General features: G+C 39.8%; 1 pseudogene; it reads right to left on the bottom strand.

Annotated features, from left to right (window-relative positions):
• Positions 1–2,499: 2,499 nt before the first annotated feature.
• LOC127077163 (uncharacterized) lies at positions 2,500–2,599 on the bottom strand (annotated as a pseudogene).
• Positions 2,600–22,381: the final 19,782 nt, after the last annotated feature.

Raw genomic sequence — 22,381 nt, 5'->3', positions numbered from 1 at the left:
AGAGATTGACACAGAGTGTGAATGTGTTCAGCTAAGAGGGTTGAACAGAGGGTGTGTGATAACACGAAATTATATCGCTTTTTAAGACTTAATTCAATTAAATTATTTTATCATTTACACTAATTTATCCCATTTTATCAGATATTATGCAGTATTTCTCTTCTATTTATATCAGGTACCCATTTTGAAGCAAAAGTGAAAAAGGGAAGAAAAGGAGGTGTAAAAAGCAACAAAAAGGAGAGAAAAGGAACCAAAGGCCAAAGCCCAGCCCAAAGCGCACAAGTCACCAATGCTGTGCCTGTGACGGACGTCACAGGACGCGTGACGAGCGTCACGCGAAGGAGCCTTGTGACGGACGTCACACATAGCGTGACGAGCGTCACGCAACCCCACTACCTTTGTGGCGCAAGTATCGCCCTCAGAAGGACTTGAAGAATAACGTTAAGGAATTGGTCTCCTATATGCACGCCGTGGATATAGCCACGCTGAAGAAGGAGAGAAACGGAATGCTGCTACCAAGGCTATTATAAATAGCCGTCTCACAAACCAAAAGTGACACAGTTTTTGCACGCTCAGTTTTGCGGAAGCTCTGCCAAATTTATTTTTTTCACGCCTTTGCTTATTTTTCTTCCTTTCCAGCATCGTCCATTTTATTTATTTTATTTTGCAAGCTTTGTTTTCTTTTTCCCTTGCAATTTATTTTCCCCCGTTCTTAGCTTTTAGATATTTTTCGCGTAGTAGTTTCTACACCGGAAACTACTGGGCAACTTTATACCGGATTTAACCTTACGTTATATTCGAGTTTTTTTATTTCCTTGATTTAATTTACTGTTTAATTGAAGAATCGAAGAACAAATCCTACCGGCTTGTGGTGGAGTGTTCAAGACCATTGTATTACGCATTCAGGTTCTTTAATTGTTATTTAATTTTTATGCTTTATTCTATTGTTTATTTGCATTGCCTGCCTGAAATGAGTCTGTGTATGCATGATATTAATTATTATTTAGTAAGCATGTCTGGCTAATTTGCCTAGGTATCGGTATGTAAAGTAAGCAGAAAGAGGGATCAAAACTAAGTCGGTCTATTCAAACTTAAAATTAGAATCAATCTTTTTACGGTCTTAACTTACAGGTTTAATAACAAGATTTTTTACAAAGGTAAAAGACATAAAGAAGTTGAAACCAACAGAGCGAGAGTTTGAGGTTTTAACTGGACAGTGTAAGTTAGTCATTAAATCTATCTCAGGGCGAGAGCAAGTTTTAGAATTAATTAAATTCTGACCTTTTTCCAAAAAGTATTTTTAAAGATTGAATGTGAGGACGAGAGTTAAGCATTTAGATTTAATTGTATAACCTAAGTCAACAGAGCGAAAGTTTGAGATAAGGGTGTTTAAAACGGTCAGTATTTTCTTAAAAAGAGTTTCTGCAACTTTATTGTTTTCAAAATATGATTTTTGACTTAATTATAAGTGACAGCAACATTAACATAAGATCATGGTTTCTTCAACAGAGCGAGAGTTTGAGATAAAACCTTTAACCAATAAAGTTAGTCGAAACGATTTATTTTAAAACCGAGAGACCGACAAGGAATTGATTCCCTAGTTTTGACGAACCACATACCGATATCCGTTTTATTAATATTTAATCTAGATATTAGTTTAGCTCTTAGCTCCCTTTTCCCCAAACAATCAAACATTTTCACCTTAGATTTACGTAGTAACCTTAGATAACGGTACATCGATTCATAAGTCCCTGTGGGATCGATATCTTTTAAAACTACGCGATAGAACTGTGCACTTGCAGTTTGTATCCCATTCTCGACTCGCACAGTCGAGCGATCAAGTTTTTGGCGCCGTTGCCGGGGACTTTTATTCAATCGATATCGTAACTCTTCCGTTACGCTGTAGAGACTAAGGTTTCTTTTTCCTTCTATTCTTTCTTTCGTTGATTTGTATGCCACGCACTCGCTCTCAAGGCGAACCGCTCTATTTACGAATCAACGATATCGAACTATATCTCCGAGTCTTACGACGAATTCGGGAATATCGTGCTGAAAACAATCTCCCTCCTATAAACCTTCCTGATATCAAAAACATTTTTCCTTCTTTAACCGAGATGGCAGAACCAGCTCGTGCTCTTAGAGATTACGCCGCTCCATCGCAAGATGAACCGCATTCAAGTATTGCTCCGCCCGCAATCGAAGCAAACAACTTTGAACTTAAACCTTCACTGCTGCAGGCTGTGCAACAGAACCAATTCTCTGGAAATCTTACCGAAGATCCAAACCTTCATTTATCCGTATTTGTTCAATATGCTGATACTGTTAAAGCTAATGGTGTCACTTCAGAGGCAATTCGACTTCGTCTTTTTCCTTTCTCATTAAGAGATAGCGCTAGAAGATGGCTTCAATCTCTACCTTCCAACTCAGTCACCACATGGAACGAGTTGAAGAAAGTTTTCCTTGCCCGATATTTTCCGCCAAGCAAAACAGCTATGTTAAGAGCCCAGATAAACGGATTTAAACAGAAAGACAACGAGTCTCTTTTCGAAGCATGGGAAAGATACAAAGACATGATGAGACTTTGCCCACACCATGGTTTGGAAGACTGGTTAGTAATTCACACATTTTATAATGGTCTCTTATACAATACAAGGTTAACAATAGACGCCGCTGCAGGTGGTGCATTAATGAACAAACCTTATGCTGATGCTTACCAGCTTATCGAGAGCATGGCCCAAAACCACTATCAGTGGGGAACCGAACGAACAACAGTGGAAAAACCTCAACCGAAAACTGGCATGTACGAGATAAGTAACCTTGATCACGTCAATGCAAAAGTGGATGCTTTGGTCCAGAAGATTGAAAGTTTAAATGTATCACCACCAACCGCCGTGGTTGCTATAGCTCAGAATTGCGAGGTCTGTGGAATCCAAGGCCACACTCCTGCGGAATGTCAACTCTTGACTGGAATCCAAACAGAGCAAGTAAACTATGCTCAAGGAAGCCCCTATTCGAATACCTATAACCCAAATTGGAAGAATCATCCAAACTTTTCATATAAGAGTAATAATGCTTTATACGCACCTGGACAGTCTCCGAATCAAACCCCATCTATACCTCCGGGGTACCAGAAACCAAATCCTAACAATAATACCCCTAGAAAATCCAACTTGGAAATCATGATGGAAAACTTTATAGCTTCCCAACAACAAACCAATAAAGATTTCTTAAACCAGAACATACACACTGGCGAACAACTTAAACAACTAGCAAGCAAAGTAGATGCCTTGGCTACCCATAACAAAATGTTAGAAACCCAAATATCTCAAGTAGCTCAACAACAAGCACCTACTGCTGCACCAACTGGTACATTCCCTGGACAGCCCCAACCTAATCCGAGAAGCCAAGCTCATGCAATTATATTAAGAAGTGGAACGGAAGTGGAAGGACCGTCTGATCCAAGGATAGAAAACCAAAGCCCTAAGAAATCTACTGAGGAAAGTGAACCTAAGGAAAAGGAAGAGAGTAATAAGGATACCCTAGAAAAGAAGGAACCTTATGTACCTCCACCACCTTACAAACCACCTATACCTTACCCTCAAAGGCTTGTTAAAACCAAAGATGTAGGTCAATTTAGAAAATTTGTTGATCTCCTTAAGCAATTAAACGTTACAATTCCATTTACCGAAGCTATTACGCAGATGCCCTCATATGCTAAATTCTTAAAAGAAATTCTTTCTAATAAAAGGAAACTTGAGGATAGTGAAACCGTTACACTCCCTGCCGAATGTAGCGCTATAATCCAAAACATGCCCCCTAAACTCAAGGATCCAGGTAGCTTCTCTATACCCTGTCACATAGGAAAATTTGTCATCGACAAAGCCTTATGCGATTTAGGAGCCGGAATTAGCGTTATGCCTTTATCCATATGTAAGAGACTGGAAATGGGAGAATTAAGACCGACCAAGATGTCTGTACAACTAGCAGATCGTTCCATCAAATATCCTGTAGGAATCCTTGAGAACGTTCCCGTACGCATAGGTCAGTTTTACATTCCCACTGACTTCACAATTATGGATATTAGAGAAGATGATACTACACCTATTATACTAGGAAGACCATTCTTAGCAACTGCCGGTGCAATCATAGACGTAAAACGAGGAAGACTCACCTTCGAAGTAGGTGAAGAGAAAATTGAATTCATTCTTTCCAAATTCTTGAAAGCACCTGCAATAGAAGATACATGTTACTTCATGGATATCATCGATGAATGCATAAAAGAAGCAGAGTCAGGAGAAGACAAATCATCAGACTATCTTTTAGAAGACAAATCTAAACAATGCTTAGCAATAACACCAGATCCTACGCAGTGTCTTAACAAACCAACCCCTGATTTGAAAACACTTCCCAAAAATCTGAGATATGAATTCCTAGACTTAGAACTTGAACGACCTGTGATAGTCAATGCAGATCTAGGAAGACTCGAAACAGAAAAACTCCTACATATCTTAAGAAAATATCCAACCGCACTAGGATACCACATAACCGATCTTAAAGGAATAAGCCCTTCTATTTGTATGCATCGCATCATGTTAGAAGAAGACGGTAAAACCTCTAGGGAACACCAGAGAAGACTAAATCCGATCCTAAGTGAGGTAGTAAAGAAAGAAATAACCAAGTTATTAGAAGCAGGTATTATATATCCTATATCTGATAGCAAATGGGTCAGTCCCGTACACGTTGTACCAAAGAAAGGAGGCATAACCGTTATTGAAAACGAAAAAGGAGAAACTATAACTAAACGAATCGAATCGGGATGGAGAATGTGCATTGATTATAGGAAACTAAACAAAGCAACCCGAAAAGATCATTTCCCTTTACCATTCATTGACCAAATGTTAGAACGACTAGCTAAACATTCACATTTCTGTTATTTGGACGGTTATTCAGGCTTCTTTCAAATACCAATTCACCCTGATGACCAAGAAAAGACAACATTCACATGCCCTTTTGGTACCTTCGCGTATAGACGAATGCCGTTTGGTCTGTGTAATGCCCCTGCAACTTTTCAAAGATGCATGATGGCAATTTTCGCCGACTTTCTCGAAAACATCATGGAAGTATTCATGGATGACTTTTCTGTATACGGACAAAGTTTCGAAGAATGCCTTGAAAACCTGGAAAGAGTTCTTGAACGATGTGTAAAAGTAAACTTAGTACTTAATTGGGAAAAGTGCCACTTTATGGTACAAGAAGGAATTGTTTTAGGACACATCATCTCGAACAGAGGAATTGAAGTAGACAAAGCCAAAATAGAGGTAATCGAAAATCTTCAACCCCCAAGAACCGTGAGAGAAGTACGAAGCTTTTTAGGACACGCCGGTTTCTACCGACGATTCATCAAAGACTTCTCTAAGATAACTAAACCTTTAACCGGACTATTAATGAAAGATGCTGAATTCATATTCGACGATAACTGTTTAAAAGCATTTCAAACTCTTAAACAAGCATTGATCTCCGCACCCATTATGCAGACACCAGACTGGAATGAACCATTCGAAATAATGTGCGATGCCAGTGATTATGCTGTAGGTGCTGTTTTAGGACAAAGAAAGGATAAAAAGCTTCATGTTATATATTACGCTAGCAGAACCCTGGATGAAGCACAGATGAATTATGCCACAACCGAGAAAGAACTCCTAGCAGTAGTATTTGCGCTAGATAAATTTCGTTCTTACTTGGTAGGAGCCAAAATAATAGTTTACACTGATCACGCTGCTATCAGGTACCTTCTAACAAAAAAGGATGCTAAACCTAGACTCCTAAGATGGATCTTGTTACTACAAGAATTCGACTTAGAAATCAAGGACAAGAAAGGAACTGAGAACGTAGTAGCAGACCACCTCTCTAGACTTGAGAACCTTGAACCAGAAAGAACATCCATTAATGATGATTTCTCGTATGACAAACTCATAGCTACTTTGGAAGAGAACAACTCCGACATGCAAGTAGAAACCACCTTAGCTATATCTGTCATACCATGGTACGCTGATCTAGTCAATTATTTAGCTGCCGGAATAGTTCCACCTACTTTATCTTACCAGCAGAAGAAAAGATTCTTCCATGACATAAAACACTATTACTGGGATGATCCCTTACTTTTCAAAAGAGGTCCCGATGGTATTTTCCGTCGATGTGTACCCGAAGAAGAGGTAGAAAATATAATCCAACACTGTCACTCCGCGCCTTATGGTGGACACACAAGTACATCCAAGACCTGTTCTAAAATCCTACAAGCTGGCTTTTATTGGCCAACTATATGGAAGGACGTACATGCGGCTATTAAGGAGTGTGACAGATGTCAACGCACGGGAAACATATCTAGACGTGACGAGATGCCACAAAAAGGTATTTTGGAAGTAGAGATTTTTGACGTGTGGGGAATAGACTTCATGGGACCGTTTCCATCCTCCTTCGGTAACAAGTACATACTCGTGGCGGTTGACTACGTATCAAAGTGGATCGAAGCTATAGCTTCTCCAACTAATGACACCCGAGTAGTAACTAGACTCTTTAAAAATATAATATTTCCGAGATTTGGCATCCCAAGGATAGTAGTCAGTGATGGTGGATCGCACTTTATATCCAAGATACTCGAAAAACTACTACTTAAATATGGAGTGAGACATAGGATAGCAACACCTTACCACCCTCAAACCAGTGGACAAGTGGAAGTATCTAACAGAGAAATCAAGCAAATATTAGAAAAAACGGTCGCCACTTCAAGGAAAGATTGGTCATTGAAATTACCAGAAGCTTTATGGGCATACCGAACTGCTTATAAAACTCCCATAGGGACGACCCCATTTAAGCTCATTTATGGAAAATCCTGTCACCTCCCGGTAGAATTAGAACACAAAGCCTATTGGGCTATTAGAAATTTAAATTTGAATTATAAAACCGCCGGTGAAAAGAGAATCCTTGACATAAACGAACTAGAGGAACTCAGAAGAGACGCCTATGAAAATGCCAAAATCTATAAAGAAAGAACAAAACAATGGCATGATAAGCGTATATCAAGGAAAATCTTCAAGCAAGGCGACGCAGTACTCTTATTTAACTCCAGACTAAAATTATTCCCGGGAAAACTACGATCCAGATGGTCAGGACCTTTCCATATCACTAAAATCTTTCCCAGTGGAGCGGTAGAAATTAAAGGACAATCTACAGAACCGTTCACCGTAAACGGGCAACGTCTGAAACATTATCACTATGCGGAAACCAACGAGGATTCGCAAATTCTACACTTAGACGAAACGCCCCCAGGACTCATAGACTATATTTAACAGTTTCTTTGTCGAGCTTGCGACATTTAAACAAAGCGCTTAGTGGGAGACAACCCACAAATTAATCTGTTATTTTATTATTTTATTATTATTATCATTTCTCTATTTTTCTCTTAATTATTCTTTTAATTTCTATTTAGTATTCATTATTGATTTATTCAAAAAGAAAAAAAAATATATCTATATATTATAATAATAATTCTATTCTTCTTTCGGCATTTGGCCAAATCCTGACTTAAACTCATGTTTTCTTTTCTCTAGTTAACACTAACCAGATGGGACATTCTGACCGTATGGGTATCAAGTTCAGAGGAATGGCTCAGAAACGAAGGTTTGAAGAACTAGCCACTAGGGAGATGCTACCTAGTTTATATGCTGATGATTGGGCTATGACTGCCCTTGGACTGAGACAGAGTGTCCTGTTTTTGCTGAATCAGATAGGATGGGAGACCTCCCCTATCCTGAGACCTTTCACCACCTACCGGAGGCTCACACTAGAATTCCTTAGTTCATTAATCTATCTACCTAGCCATGGAAAAGGAATTACCAGAGGTTTTATCCAGTTCAGAATGTTGAATATGGAGTACCAATTTAATACTAGAGACTTCACCAACCTTTTGGGTTTTCCTACCTCCTTTGATACATTCACTATAAGCCAGGAAGAACTTCTTGAATATAGAGAGCTTGAACACTTTTGGGGTAAGCTGACTGGAAATGATGAGCCCGAAGAACATGAGTTTCTCTCTGGAAACATACATAACCCGGCTTTTCGCTATTTCCATAAGATCCTGACCCACACTTTATTTGGGAAGAAGCCAAATAGTACTTCAGTTTCACGTGATGAACTCTTCATCATATTTTGTGCTTCCCAGAACCGTCCAGTAAACGGTGCTACTTTTATGTTAGCTAATTTGGACCACCTTATCCAGGATGAGAGAGCACCCATTAGAATAGGCGGCCTGATAACTATGATAGGTAATGCTATTGGACTACGTCAGCCTATGCTTGACCTGAACCCTTTTTGTGGCATTACCACTATGAGTATACCTTTCCTCTTCAACACTATGTTTATAGCAAACATAGGGTCTGATGAGTTTGAGCTTGTTATTGATAACCAGGTTCTCTGCCTATTCACCCTGCCCGATCCTAGGACTAGTGTTCATAACCAAAGGAACTGGCTCTATAACCTGAATGAAACCCCAACTCCTGCTGGATCCACTGAATCCATCCAGGATTATGAGATTTGTGATGACTATGAGCACTATGTTGACCATACCTCTCTTGCTGAATCTGACCCTCAGACTCCATCCGGCTACCATGATATTGATCCTCCTCCTCAGCCTGTCCTGACCGAAGAATCAGCCATGCCTGATCTCCGACATCATATGCCAGGAACAGATATTAAAACCGTCATTGAAGCCTTGATGTCAGAACAAAACGCCCTCAGGGAAGATTTCCACAGCTTGAGACTTGCAGTCCTAGAACACATGAGCAGCACGGCAAGTCAGTTACGTATGTTACGGCATCATGTTAACTCTTTTACTCCTCCGGCCAGAGATCCGAAGATAGATGGAATTTAGTTATTTCTTCATTCTAAGTTATTTAGTTTTAGGCTAGATTTTTTCATTAATGTTATTTGAATTCATGTTTATTTCTATTTCATTTTATTATTTTCCCTTCCTGTAATACATTATGATCCTTTTTATTGAAGCTGTTTAGTTAATTTATTTTGCAATGCCTATTATGCTCTACTGTTATTACTTATTATTATTATTATACAAAGCAATTATTATTATTATACAAAGCAAGTAAGCATGCATACTAAATTAAGCTACAGACTAAAACGTTCATAAGCAGAATAAAATATTTAATTACGCTACCAAGTGATTCTGTGAAGCGCTACTAAGCCTTTCCAAAAGGAAGTGTGACGAGCGTCACGCCACCCGTGACGGGCGGCACACTTAGTGCCTGTTACGAGCGTCACAGCCTTGTGACGAGCGTAACGCCTCTCAGATATGTGAACGTTAGGGAGCCGTTGGAACCCCCCACCTTTTTACATTCCCCATTCATTTTTCATTTACCACAATTAATTACTTTTCAACCACTCTTTCTTTTCACCTCCCACATTTTACCTATAAATACCCTCCAAACTTCCTTCTTTCACCACAAACAACTCTCTCATATCAAATATACACTTCTTTTCCTTTCCAAATCACTCATTCAAAAATCCATCACAATGGCGGGAAGTCAAAACTTCGGAAATATCATCTTCCGATCCGGAGATGACAACTATCAGCAAGAGCAATTCGAGCGCTTCCAACAGCGAGGCGTCGCTCCCACCAGGTACCCCGATTTAACTTGTTTACAACAATTGGGCTTACTCCACGGTATCGAGTGGATGCTCCGTAGAGCCGATTTAACCTTCCTTTGCACCCATAACCAACCCACCTATCCTTCCCTAACCTTAGAATTCCTAAGCTCTTACGACTACACCACTCCCGCCGGTGAAGGTGAATTCCTAACCGGTACAGCAACCTTCCGTATGTTTAACACCGAGTACTCTCTAACCCAACGCCAATTGAGTGCCATGCTACAATTTCCCACAGAAGGTCTGCTCCATGCCAGAATTCCCCCAACCTCAAACTGGAACACAGTTCTAGTTTTCGACCTTTTTAAGAAAATTTCCGGTATAAATACCAACAACTGGGAAGAACTCCTTCTCTCCCACATCCATAACCCCACCATCCGTTATTTTCTCCGTATCCTGCAAAACACACTCTTTGGAAGACCAAACAACAGTAAGGTCAACTCAAAAGAACTCTTTTTCCTCCAGTGCGTTTTCGAATCGGATACTACGGTAAACGCCGCCTCTTTTCTCCTTCATCATATCCGCACCTTATGTGCTAGAGGCCGGCAACCATTCATAATTGGCGGATTAATAACCTCCATAGCACTTGGCCTGAACCTAGGGGATAAACTCCAAACTTTAGAATCCCTTCCACCCCTGTCTATGGATATCGGCTATTGTCGCTCCAGCCGCCTGATTAAAAACAGAGTAGGCGGAGGCTATTATCTGATGGTGAACAACCAAGCAGTCCCAAGTGTTGTGCTACCCAATACCACCCTAACCGATGTCACAAACCCGAACCGCCACCTCTACGATCTTAGCGCTCCTGAAACCACCGAGCCTTCACAAACAAACCAACAAACAGATGAGTTTGAAGAAATGGAACAAGGCGATCATCCGCCAACACAACCGTCAGTCCCGCTCAACCCTTCCAGTAATGCAGCCGGCCCATCCTCCCAACGTCGTCGACGACGAAGGCCTGCGACCAACGATGACATTATGGATGCTATCGATGGAATGCAGGCACAGAATACAGAGATGATGCAGATGATGCGTCAAATGCAACAGCAACAGGATGCTCGGAATGCCATAACCGACCAGCGGTTTACTGAGTTGTTTAGCAGATTCGACAGCTTAGACATACGTCAAAGATCACCAGGACCAAGAACCAGAGGTGGAAGGCAGCCTTAGTTGTATTTTTTCTTTTTCCTTTCCATTTTGTATTTCTTTCCCTTCAAACATCGAGGACTATGTTTAGTTCAAGTATGGGGGGGAAATTATTCTTTCCATTCCCATCTTTGTTTCAAGTTTGTACTCTCCCTTTTCATTGTTATTTCCTTATAAAAACAAATTTTTTTTTTTTTTTAAGTTAAGTCCTGAATGTGAAAAAGTTTCTATTATCTATTTCCCTCAACTTTCTTGAGCCATAACAAAAATTTTAACACACCCAATAAGTATAAAGGTCGCCTACTTTATAAAATTTGAGTGAAATCAAAACAAAATCATTACCATAACAACGCTCTGAGAACCTCAATATGTTAGATCAGGATAAGTACCTATCATACCGATTCCTCGAACTTTTAGTTCTATGGCAACCCCAAGTAGTTTATACAGAAGTCAGCACCATCTTAATAGCAAACTACGTGGAGAGCCGATGAATATAAGTGAATGATCCCCAAAGTAACCTAAGATAATTAAATTAGGTGACCCTTACCGGATCATTTAATCTAAAGGTTGCAAATCATGCAAAAGCACAATACGAAAGATCCATTATGAATTGGTTCAGTAGGAATCTGGTACTGAACTTGGTAGGGCGGACTACGGTTCGATCCCCCGCAATTTGCAATGGACTGAATAATGAAGTTATCCGACTTATGTACCAGAACTTCTAGCTAAAAGCGGATCATAGACACTAACCGGTTACTCCACTATGTGCGCGAAAGGATAAAGGGCTTAATGTGATTTCGCTAGAATGAAAACGGGCAAAATAAGACTAAAGGAACCAGGATAGCTATCATAGGGTACTTGAACTGATTGGCATAAGGTAGGGTTATCTAAGTTGTAACGGTAGTTGTTGATGTCAAGATTTAACTCAAATCCTCCTAAACAAAAAACCCATTGGCAACCTAGTACGAGTTGATGTGTGCTTTAAAATTTCATCCGGCTAAAACTTTTAACAAGTTCTATACTGAATTTTGCTTGAGGACAAGCAAAGATTTAAGTATGGGGGAGTTTGATAACACGAAATTATATCGCTTTTTAAGACTTAATTCAATTAAATTATTTTATCATTTACACTAATTTATCCCATTTTATCAGATATTATGCAGTATTTCTCTTCTATTTATATCAGGTACCCATTTTGAAGCAAAAGTGAAAAAGGGAAGAAAAGGAGGTGTAAAAAGCAACAAAAAGGAGAGAAAAGGAACCAAAGGCCAAAGCCCAGCCCAAAGCGCACAAGTCACCAATGCTGTGCCTGTGACGGACGTCACAGGACGCGTGACGAGCGTCACGCGAAGGAGCCTTGTGACGGACGTCACACATAGCGTGACGAGCGTCACGCAACCCCACTACCTTTGTGGCGCAAGTATCGCCCTCAGAAGGACTTGAAGAATAACGTTAAGGAATTGGTCTCCTATATGCACGCCGTGGATATAGCCACGCTGAAGAAGGAGAGAAACGGAATGCTGCTACCAAGGCTATTATAAATAGCCGTCTCACAAACCAAAAGTGACACAGTTTTTGCACGCTCAGTTTTGCGGAAGCTCTGCCAAATTTATTTTTTTCACGCCTTTGCTTATTTTTCTTCCTTTCCAGCATCGTCCATTTTATTTATTTTATTTTGCAAGCTTTGTTTTCTTTTTCCCTTGCAATTTATTTTCCCCCGTTCTTAGCTTTTAGATATTTTTCGCGTAGTAGTTTCTACACCGGAAACTACTGGGCAACTTTATACCGGATTTAACCTTACGTTATATTCGAGTTTTTTTATTTCCTTGATTTAATTTACTGTTTAATTGAAGAATCGAAGAACAAATCCTACCGGCTTGTGGTGGAGTGTTCAAGACCATTGTATTACGCATTCAGGTTCTTTAATTGTTATTTAATTTTTATGCTTTATTCTATTGTTTATTTGCATTGCCTGCCTGAAATGAGTCTGTGTATGCATGATATTAATTATTATTTAGTAAGCATGTCTGGCTAATTTGCCTAGGTATCGGTATGTAAAGTAAGCAGAAAGAGGGATCAAAACTAAGTCGGTCTATTCAAACTTAAAATTAGAATCAATCTTTTTACGGTCTTAACTTACAGGTTTAATAACAAGATTTTTTACAAAGGTAAAAGACATAAAGAAGTTGAAACCAACAGAGCGAGAGTTTGAGGTTTTAACTGGACAGTGTAAGTTAGTCATTAAATCTATCTCAGGGCGAGAGCAAGTTTTAGAATTAATTAAATTCTGACCTTTTTCCAAAAAGTATTTTTAAAGATTGAATGTGAGGACGAGAGTTAAGCATTTAGATTTAATTGTATAACCTAAGTCAACAGAGCGAAAGTTTGAGATAAGGGTGTTTAAAACGGTCAGTATTTTCTTAAAAAGAGTTTCTGCAACTTTATTGTTTTCAAAATATGATTTTTGACTTAATTATAAGTGACAGCAACATTAACATAAGATCATGGTTTCTTCAACAGAGCGAGAGTTTGAGATAAAACCTTTAACCAATAAAGTTAGTCGAAACGATTTATTTTAAAACCGAGAGACCGACAAGGAATTGATTCCCTAGTTTTGACGAACCACATACCGATATCCGTTTTATTAATATTTAATCTAGATATTAGTTTAGCTCTTAGCTCCCTTTTCCCCAAACAATCAAACATTTTCACCTTAGATTTACGTAGTAACCTTAGATAACGGTACATCGATTCATAAGTCCCTGTGGGATCGATATCTTTTAAAACTACGCGATAGAACTGTGCACTTGCAGTTTGTATCCCATTCTCGACTCGCACAGTCGAGCGATCAGTGTGCTCTTGAAGACATGAAGATGCGTCTTATGTTTTCCATTCATCAAGTGGTCTGGATTCTCTTTGAATCAGGAAGTATGTGAAGGTCCAAATTTGGGGTGTTGGATATGCTCATGTGTGACCTCCAAGTGTCAAGAGGAGAGTAGGGTGTCTATGACAGGGGGAGTTCTGTCTTTAAAGCTGCAAGTAATTATCAAGCTTGTGGTCTTGGTGTACTCAGATAACTGGGTATGGCACCTTGTCAGTTATCAGGATGCTGTGATGTATGTCAAGGCTGAGTGAGCAGAAGAATGTCTGACCGGATGTCATGACATTGCCCTGGACAATGCTGCTAATTCCTTCTGAATCTTAAAGTCAGTAGGAATTATGAAGGTGATGTGTCAAATTCTGATAAATCAGAATAAGCCTGATGGCTACAGCTGTGTGGTACAGGGGGAGTAACCATCTGCTGAAGTGTGGGAATTTGACTGTATCAGTGCCAGATGTCAAGTCTCTACTGGAGGTATGACAGGAACCTTGGGAAATGTTGAATACTGGCAGAATGCAGGAAAAAGCCGCGTGGAATGTTAAGACATCGCGTGCAACGTGTCTGACTGCATATATGGAATAGTCTCCATGCACTAGAACTGCTGTTTTGAAGAAGAAACAGTCAAGAGCTATAAAAGGTATTCAAAGATAGTATGAGATTTTGTTGGTGATTCCCTGACTGTTTCTCAGCAAACATTAATGAATTTTGACCAAGCATTAATTCCTACCGTTAATTCCTAAGCATGGGCTGGACTATTTAAAGGATGTTATAGCCCTCTTCTTCTCACAAGAGAAACACTTCATTCCCTCAGAATCATGGGGTATGTTAAGGTTTGGGCAAGCTGCGTCTGGATCTGGTTTTGTGAGGGGTTCCTTTACAAATGTTTAGTTAAAAAGGGGGAGAGAAATATAGTCCTGAGGTGGAGAATATACCAGAAGCAAGCCAACTGTGGGTGTGGTAGCAAACAGAAGTTGGGGTCAGGCACAAAATCCACTTGGCGTGGTAGCAAACAGAAGTTGGGGTCAGGCACAAAATCCACCAACTGGGTTTACCACTTGTGTCTTGTGATCTGAGTTAAGAAGACAGTTGTGCCTTGTGATCTGAGTTACATTGTCTATGTACTTAGCATTACATATTCTTCAGGAAGCTCTCCTGTTGAGGGGAAGGGTTCTGGTACAACTGAGTCTTGTTCCTCTTCTTCCCCATGTACACCAACATAGGTGTTTGTGGTGGTGGAGAGAATGACAGAGGCTTATTTGTTTTAGCTAAAATTTGCCAAAGGGGGAGATTGTTAATACCTTAGGATTGACATTAATTTTAGTAAAACAAATAATGTAATCACCTCTGTTGTTTTAATATGTTGGGTTGGAGAAATTCAACATCTGGACCAACATGTCTTGTACGATGTCACGACATCAGGACTGTGACATCGTACATGTGTAGAAAACTGAATTAATTAATTCAGTATATATTCTGGGATTAGCAAGGATATTTGGTGAATATCCTAACTCCCATGTGGAGGTCTTGAAGACTCAATCAGAAGATATATAGGCTCAAAGTAAGGAGATATATATGGAGAGATTTTAGGATTGAAGACCTTGTTTGTAGCAGAATTTTTCTGCTGAAGTTGTAACAGCAAAGAACAAGTCTGCTGCGATTTCTAAAGGCCCAAATCCAGTTGGGTGATTAGGTTATAAATAGCTAATTGTAACCTAGTTTTTGTAAGCCTCTTAGAATGAAAACTTAGGGGTGTGTGTGAGGTAAACCTCCCAACCTGTGGGAAGGTTACCATGTGTTTCTCAGTGGTAAAAGCTGAGAGTTTTTGTAACTCAAAGCATGTAGGCAAGAGTGATTTTGTTCTTGAATGAAGCTGTGAAGCAAGTTCAAGGTGTGTTAACATTACATTGTATTTGTAGTGATATGAATGGAAACTGGAGGTTTCTATATAGGAGTTCTTAGGTATAGATTGCATTGGGTAGGGATTAAGTGAAGAGTTGTAAACGGGTGAGTTTAACTCTGAATTAATACTGCTAATAGTGGATCTTCTTCCTGGCTTGGTAGCCCCCAGATGTAGGTCATGTTGGACTGAACTGGGTTAACAATTTCCTGTGTTAGTTATCCTTCTGCATGTGTTTATTACTGTCATAACTCAGCAGGTATTCCAGTCAGCTTATCAAGCTGATAACAGACCTGGTATATAGCCTTCTGTTTGAATGTCAATCAGAATGTTGTAACAATCATCAGTGACAGCGTATACTGAATAACAAGCAGGTTTATTTTAGTTCAGTATTTATTTAAGTCTGTTCTATTCAAGGATAACAGACCTGGCTGAAGGATCATTGTGAAACTGTCAAACTGGATGTTTTGACAGTTGATACTGAAGGCTGATACTGTAGTAGAGACTAGTTGGTCTTTTACAGTACTGCTATCTTAGCACAGTACGTTTCCAGGAACATAACAGAATCAACATATGTTCTGACTGTCGAACTGAATGTTGTGACATTCATTCTCAACAGCATGTGCTAAAGTGTAGGATGATTGGTTTTTCTGTTTAGGTATTTTTCTCAGGCTATTCTTCAGGGATTCAACAACTGAGCTAAAATCCAGGAAACCAACTACTAACCTACAATTAATGAACCGAACAAATAACCTAGTTGTTAGCAATCTAATAAGTGGAAATTAGATTAAAGTGTTCAACCTTTAATTCAGGAAATACAAGTAAAAGACAAACACACGGGAACAATGTAACAGATGATGTCCAAAATCAACAGTAAGACATCATGCTGATAACAGTGTAAGAAAACAACAGAAGTGAGTGCTAGGATTGATCTCTGTTGAGTCTTTCTCCCTGATGCACAGAACCAGGTGTTAATCCATTCTAGGGTGACATAGAATAAGATGTCGTGACATCTGTGAACGTGTGCGACTATCTTGTTGTATTAGTTACAATGTTGGATCAGATGTCATGACTTGGAGTAGAACATCTGAATTCTGACTACACCAGAATTTCAATTGGTATCAGAGCAGGCATCCTGTTCTGCTTCTGGATGAGATCCATGGGTGATACTTTCTGGTATCTTGCAAGAAGTTATGTTGGAACCTGTGGAAGGTTCTGTATTCTCCCTGAATGGTCCCTTGAAGTAGGTGGATGGACTGTTCATGACAGGAATGGTGTGTACCTGTCTCTGGAGGTTGGCTATGGACCCTTGTGTGGGACAGCTGTGCAAGTATTGAATCATATTCAAACTTGGTATGTTCTTGGAGGGTGATCTGATGAAGTGTGTGTTCATTGGGTGAGTTGTATTATGATTTCTGCTGCATAATACCTGGAAAAACTCAAACTCTGATGTAGTTTCCCCTCATGTGGATGAATGGCTGCCGCATTCAAGACCCCAGCATAATCTACTGAAGATGTCAAAGATACTTGAGTCCCCTCAAGTCCACTCATAATGACGTCCTCAATTCAGGATGGTAAGAATCACTTAATCACTGATTCCTTTACTCTCTTGAGTAGTGTATGTGAAGACCTTGAAGTCTTTCAAGGAAGGTGTGTTCCAAGGAGGTGGAACCAATGTTCTATGTGACGTTAGAACATGTTGGTCAACAAGTATGCAGCTACTGGTTGAAGAGCAGATGGTTTTAGGAGTCAAACAAAGGAATACCTTGGTTTGAAACCTACTCCTGACCTGGAAGAGGAGACATCTGTGTGAGCTAAGTTGACTAGGATAGGGTCAACTGTGTGTATGCTCAAGAAGTTCACTTTTAGAAGTTGGATCTCTAGAAGTGGAGCTGGTTGAAAAGTGACACTGTGCAATCCCTGCTGTGTGCCTTGTCCCTGTAGATTGATCAGGGTTGGGCAGTTGGTTTCTGAAGTACTATAGTGTACCAGAAGACATGTCCCCTGGATGATAGAAGACAATAATAGGGCAACCTGACTGCTATTCCATTCAAAAGGATTGGGACCATGAATCTTGTTATTCATACACCTCGTTCAGAAGTGACAGTTCTTACAAGGAGTGAGAATATAAAGATTCAGAGGTTGGTTGAGGTAGTATGCTCTGGCAATGCATGTCTACTATTGACTGGTGATGTGTGTCTCACTAGTACTTACGGTCAGCTGGAGTCTGATTGGGGGAGTTAGTTGCCACAGGGAGGATAGTGCATGTCATGTTGAGACATTTGTGTACAATACATGGATACTGGTGTGGAGTTTCCATGATTGTTAATTTGAGGGGGAGTTTGGTTAACCTCCTCAAGGTTGGTCAGCCTAGGGTCTGGTTAGCTGTTGACCTATGTCACATGGGTTCTGGTGGGTGTGTGACACGTTTGCAAGGAAGAATTCATCTCTCTCTTTCCTAAGGGTGAATTTAATCTGAGAAGAGTTTCAAAACTGTTGAAGTGCTTGCAAGCAGAAGATGTTGACACTAGAAGAGTATTTTCAAAGTAGTCTTATGGTGGAAGTATCTGAAAGGAATATTGGGAAAGGATTTAAGATCAATGTCAACTTGTGCCAAGTACAAGTATATAATTGATTATCCTTGGAACTCAAGATAACTGATGTTCTTAAAGATGTTGGAACATCTCTTCTTCAAGACCCTGTGCAGAATCACAGGAAGGATAGTACATTGGTTGATGATCTATCTCTTTGGTGGCAGCAAAAGCATATGATCTCTGAAAAGGTTTCCTGGCAAGAAACATGTTCAGCCTGGGTGTGTACAAGAAAAAGAAGACATCATAGTCTTGATGGTGGTCACTTGGATCAGTTTATCTCTGATCTAAGTAAGGAAGTGCATTGGCTAATGCACACTATGAAGTTAAGAACAAGTGGCAGCATTCTTAACATCATGGAAACAGCCTTGCTTTAGGAAGTGGAATCCTTGGTATAGCTGAAGGGTTAGTTTCTAACTGGTCCTTCTGAAGACTCATGCATCAGAGTGTCTGATGTCTTTGGAGAAGAAACAGTAATTCATCAAGGTGTGAGCTTGGATGACTTAACTGCAAACCTGCAGGATGGAGGTTGTTTACTCAAACTTGGCTCCACAATCAAGTCTATAAGAACATTGAACTCTTGTTCTGTGAAGGGAGGAAGTTCTTTCAAGTGGCAGAAGAAGGAGCTGAATTCAACAGCTAGATGTCTAAACACAATGTTGTGACATTTGGTTTAACATCAGATTCTTAGTTGGTGAAGTGGCACATCAACTTAAGATAGAAGGGTCTACAGAGTTGTAGATTGGGTACTTCAAAAGGATCGTTCTCATTGCAGTTCTTAGGAGTTGCTGGTTGGAGAAGATGTCACATGTTCATGTCTTAGAGACCCTAAGCTTTGTTTAACATGTAACTTGAAGTTCAAATCTCACTTGGAAGATCAGAATATCTTTGGGAGAAGTCTGATAAACTTGGAGAGGTCAAAAAGCAGCATTTGACCTTTTCATATGAGGATTCATGAAGGAGGTAATCAACCAGTGGCATTTGGTCTATCTCAGAAGTGAATTCGAAGAATCAAGATAATCCACATATGGCAGCTGATTATTCTTGAGGAAAGTCTGAGACAAATTACTTTTGAGCAGAAAAGTAGTAAGTTGAAGACTAAAGGAGGTGTTTTCTATTCATCTCTTGGAGCTTGTGGTAGGAGTTCTGAGCTATCTATGGAAGAGTATCTCTTGTAATGGGATGAAAATTTATATGTCCCAATGTATGTCTGGGTTCTTCTTGATCAACCCGGTGACTCAGTGATATCTGAAGACTATCAGATGGTGTGCCTTATCTTGTTATGAAGGATGTCCCAGCCGATGTTAGAACATCTTGTGAAGTGGTCTTCTGTTCTGGTTAGAAGAGAGATTGACACAGAGTGTGAATGTGTTCAGCTAAGAGGGTTGAACAGAGGGTGTGCTCTTGAAGACATGAAGATGCGTCTTATGTTTTCCATTCATCAAGTGGTCTGGATTCTCTTTGAATCAGGAAGTATGTGAAGGTCCAAATTTGGGGTGTTGGATATGCTCATGTGTGACCTCCAAGTGTCAAGAGGAGAGTAGGGTGTCTATGACAGGGGGAGTTCTGTCTTTAAAGCTGCAAGTAATTATCAAGCTTGTGGTCTTGGTGTACTCAGATAACTGGGTATGGCACCTTGTCAGTTATCAGGATGCTGTGATGTATGTCAAGGCTGAGTGAGCAGAAGAATGTCTGACCGGATGTCATGACATTGCCCTGGACAATGCTGCTAATTCCTTCTGAATCTTAAAGTCAGTAGGAATTATGAAGGTGATGTGTCAAATTCTGATAAATCAGAATAAGCCTGATGGCTACAGCTGTGTGGTACAGGGGGAGTAACCATCTGCTGAAGTGTGGGAATTTGACTGTATCAGTGCCAGATGTCAAGTCTCTACTGGAGGTATGACAGGAACCTTGGGAAATGTTGAATACTGGCAGAATGCAGGAAAAAGCCGCGTGGAATGTTAAGACATCGCGTGCAACGTGTCTGACTGCATATATGGAATAGTCTCCATGCACTAGAACTGCTGTTTTGAAGAAGAAACAGTCAAGAGCTATAAAAGGTATTCAAAGATAGTATGAGATTTTGTTGGTGATTCCCTGACTGTTTCTCAGCAAACATTAATGAATTTTGACCAAGCATTAATTCCTACCGTTAATTCCTAAGCATGGGCTGGACTATTTAAAGGATGTTATAGCCCTCTTCTTCTCACAAGAGAAACACTTCATTCCCTCAGAATCATGGGGTATGTTAAGGTTTGGGCAAGCTGCGTCTGGATCTGGTTTTGTGAGGGGTTCCTTTACAAATGTTTAGTTAAAAAGGGGGAGAGAAATATAGTCCTGAGGTGGAGAATATACCAGAAGCAAGCCAACTGTGGGTGTGGTAGCAAACAGAAGTTGGGGTCAGGCACAAAATCCACTTGGCGTGGTAGCAAACAGAAGTTGGGGTCAGGCACAAAATCCACCAACTGGGTTTACCACTTGTGTCTTGTGATCTGAGTTAAGAAGACAGTTGTGCCTTGTGATCTGAGTTACATTGTCTATGTACTTAGCATTACATATTCTTCAGGAAGCTCTCCTGTTGAGGGGAAGGGTTCTGGTACAACTGAGTCTTGTTCCTCTTCTTCCCCATGTACACCAACATAGGTGTTTGTGGTGGTGGAGAGAATGACAGAGGCTTATTTGTTTTAGCTAAAATTTGCCAAAGGGGGAGATTGTTAATACCTTAGGATTGACATTAATTTTAGTAAAACAAATAATGTAATCACCTCTGTTGTTTTAATATGTTGGGTTGGAGAAATTCAACATCTGGACCAACATGTCTTGTACGATGTCACGACATCAGGACTGTGACATCGTACATGTGTAGAAAACTGAATTAATTAATTCAGTATATATTCTGGGATTAGCAAGGATATTTGGTGAATATCCTAACTCCCATGTGGAGGTCTTGAAGACTCAATCAGAAGATATATAGGCTCAAAGTAAGGAGATATATATGGAGAGATTTTAGGATTGAAGACCTTGTTTGTAGCAGAATTTTTCTGCTGAAGTTGTAACAGCAAAGAACAAGTCTGCTGCGATTTCTAAAGGCCCAAATCCAGTTGGGTGATTAGGTTATAAATAGCTAATTGTAACCTAGTTTTTGTAAGCCTCTTAGAATGAAAACTTAGGGGTGTGTGTGAGGTAAACCTCCCAACCTGTGGGAAGGTTACCATGTGTTTCTCAGTGGTAAAAGCTGAGAGTTTTTGTAACTCAAAGCATGTAGGCAAGAGTGATTTTGTTCTTGAATGAAGCTGTGAAGCAAGTTCAAGGTGTGTTAACATTACATTGTATTTGTAGTGATATGAATGGAAACTGGAGGTTTCTATATAGGAGTTCTTAGGTATAGATTGCATTGGGTAGGGATTAAGTGAAGAGTTGTAAACGGGTGAGTTTAACTCTGAATTAATACTGCTAATAGTGGATCTTCTTCCTGGCTTGGTAGCCCCCAGATGTAGGTCATGTTGGACTGAACTGGGTTAACAATTTCCTGTGTTAGTTATCCTTCTGCATGTGTTTATTACTGTCATAACTCAGCAGGTATTCCAGTCAGCTTATCAAGCTGATAACAGACCTGGTATATAGCCTTCTGTTTGAATGTCAATCAGAATGTTGTAACAATCATCAGTGACAGCGTATACTGAATAACAAGCAGGTTTATTTTAGTTCAGTATTTATTTAAGTCTGTTCTATTCAAGGATAACAGACCTGGCTGAAGGATCATTGTGAAACTGTCAAACTGGATGTTTTGACAGTTGATACTGAAGGCTGATACTGTAGTAGAGACTAGTTGGTCTTTTACAGTACTGCTATCTTAGCACAGTACGTTTCCAGGAACATAACAGAATCAACATATGTTCTGACTGTCGAACTGAATGTTGTGACATTCATTCTCAACAGCATGTGCTAAAGTGTAGGATGATTGGTTTTTCTGTTTAGGTATTTTTCTCAGGCTATTCTTCAGGGATTCAACAGCTGAGCTAAAATCCAGGAAACCAACTACTAACCTACAATTAATGAACCGAACAAATAACCTAGTTGTTAGCAATCTAATAAGTGGAAATTAGATTAAAGTGTTCAACCTTTAATTCAGGAAATACAAGTAAAAGA

Source organism: Lathyrus oleraceus, chromosome 4 (genome assembly GCF_024323335.1).
Source record: "Lathyrus oleraceus cultivar Zhongwan6 chromosome 4, CAAS_Psat_ZW6_1.0, whole genome shotgun sequence".
In the NCBI taxonomy this organism is placed as follows: domain Eukaryota; kingdom Viridiplantae; phylum Streptophyta; class Magnoliopsida; order Fabales; family Fabaceae; genus Lathyrus; species Lathyrus oleraceus.
Note: the sequence above shows the minus strand (reverse complement) of the source record. Positions and strands in the feature narration are given on the sequence as shown.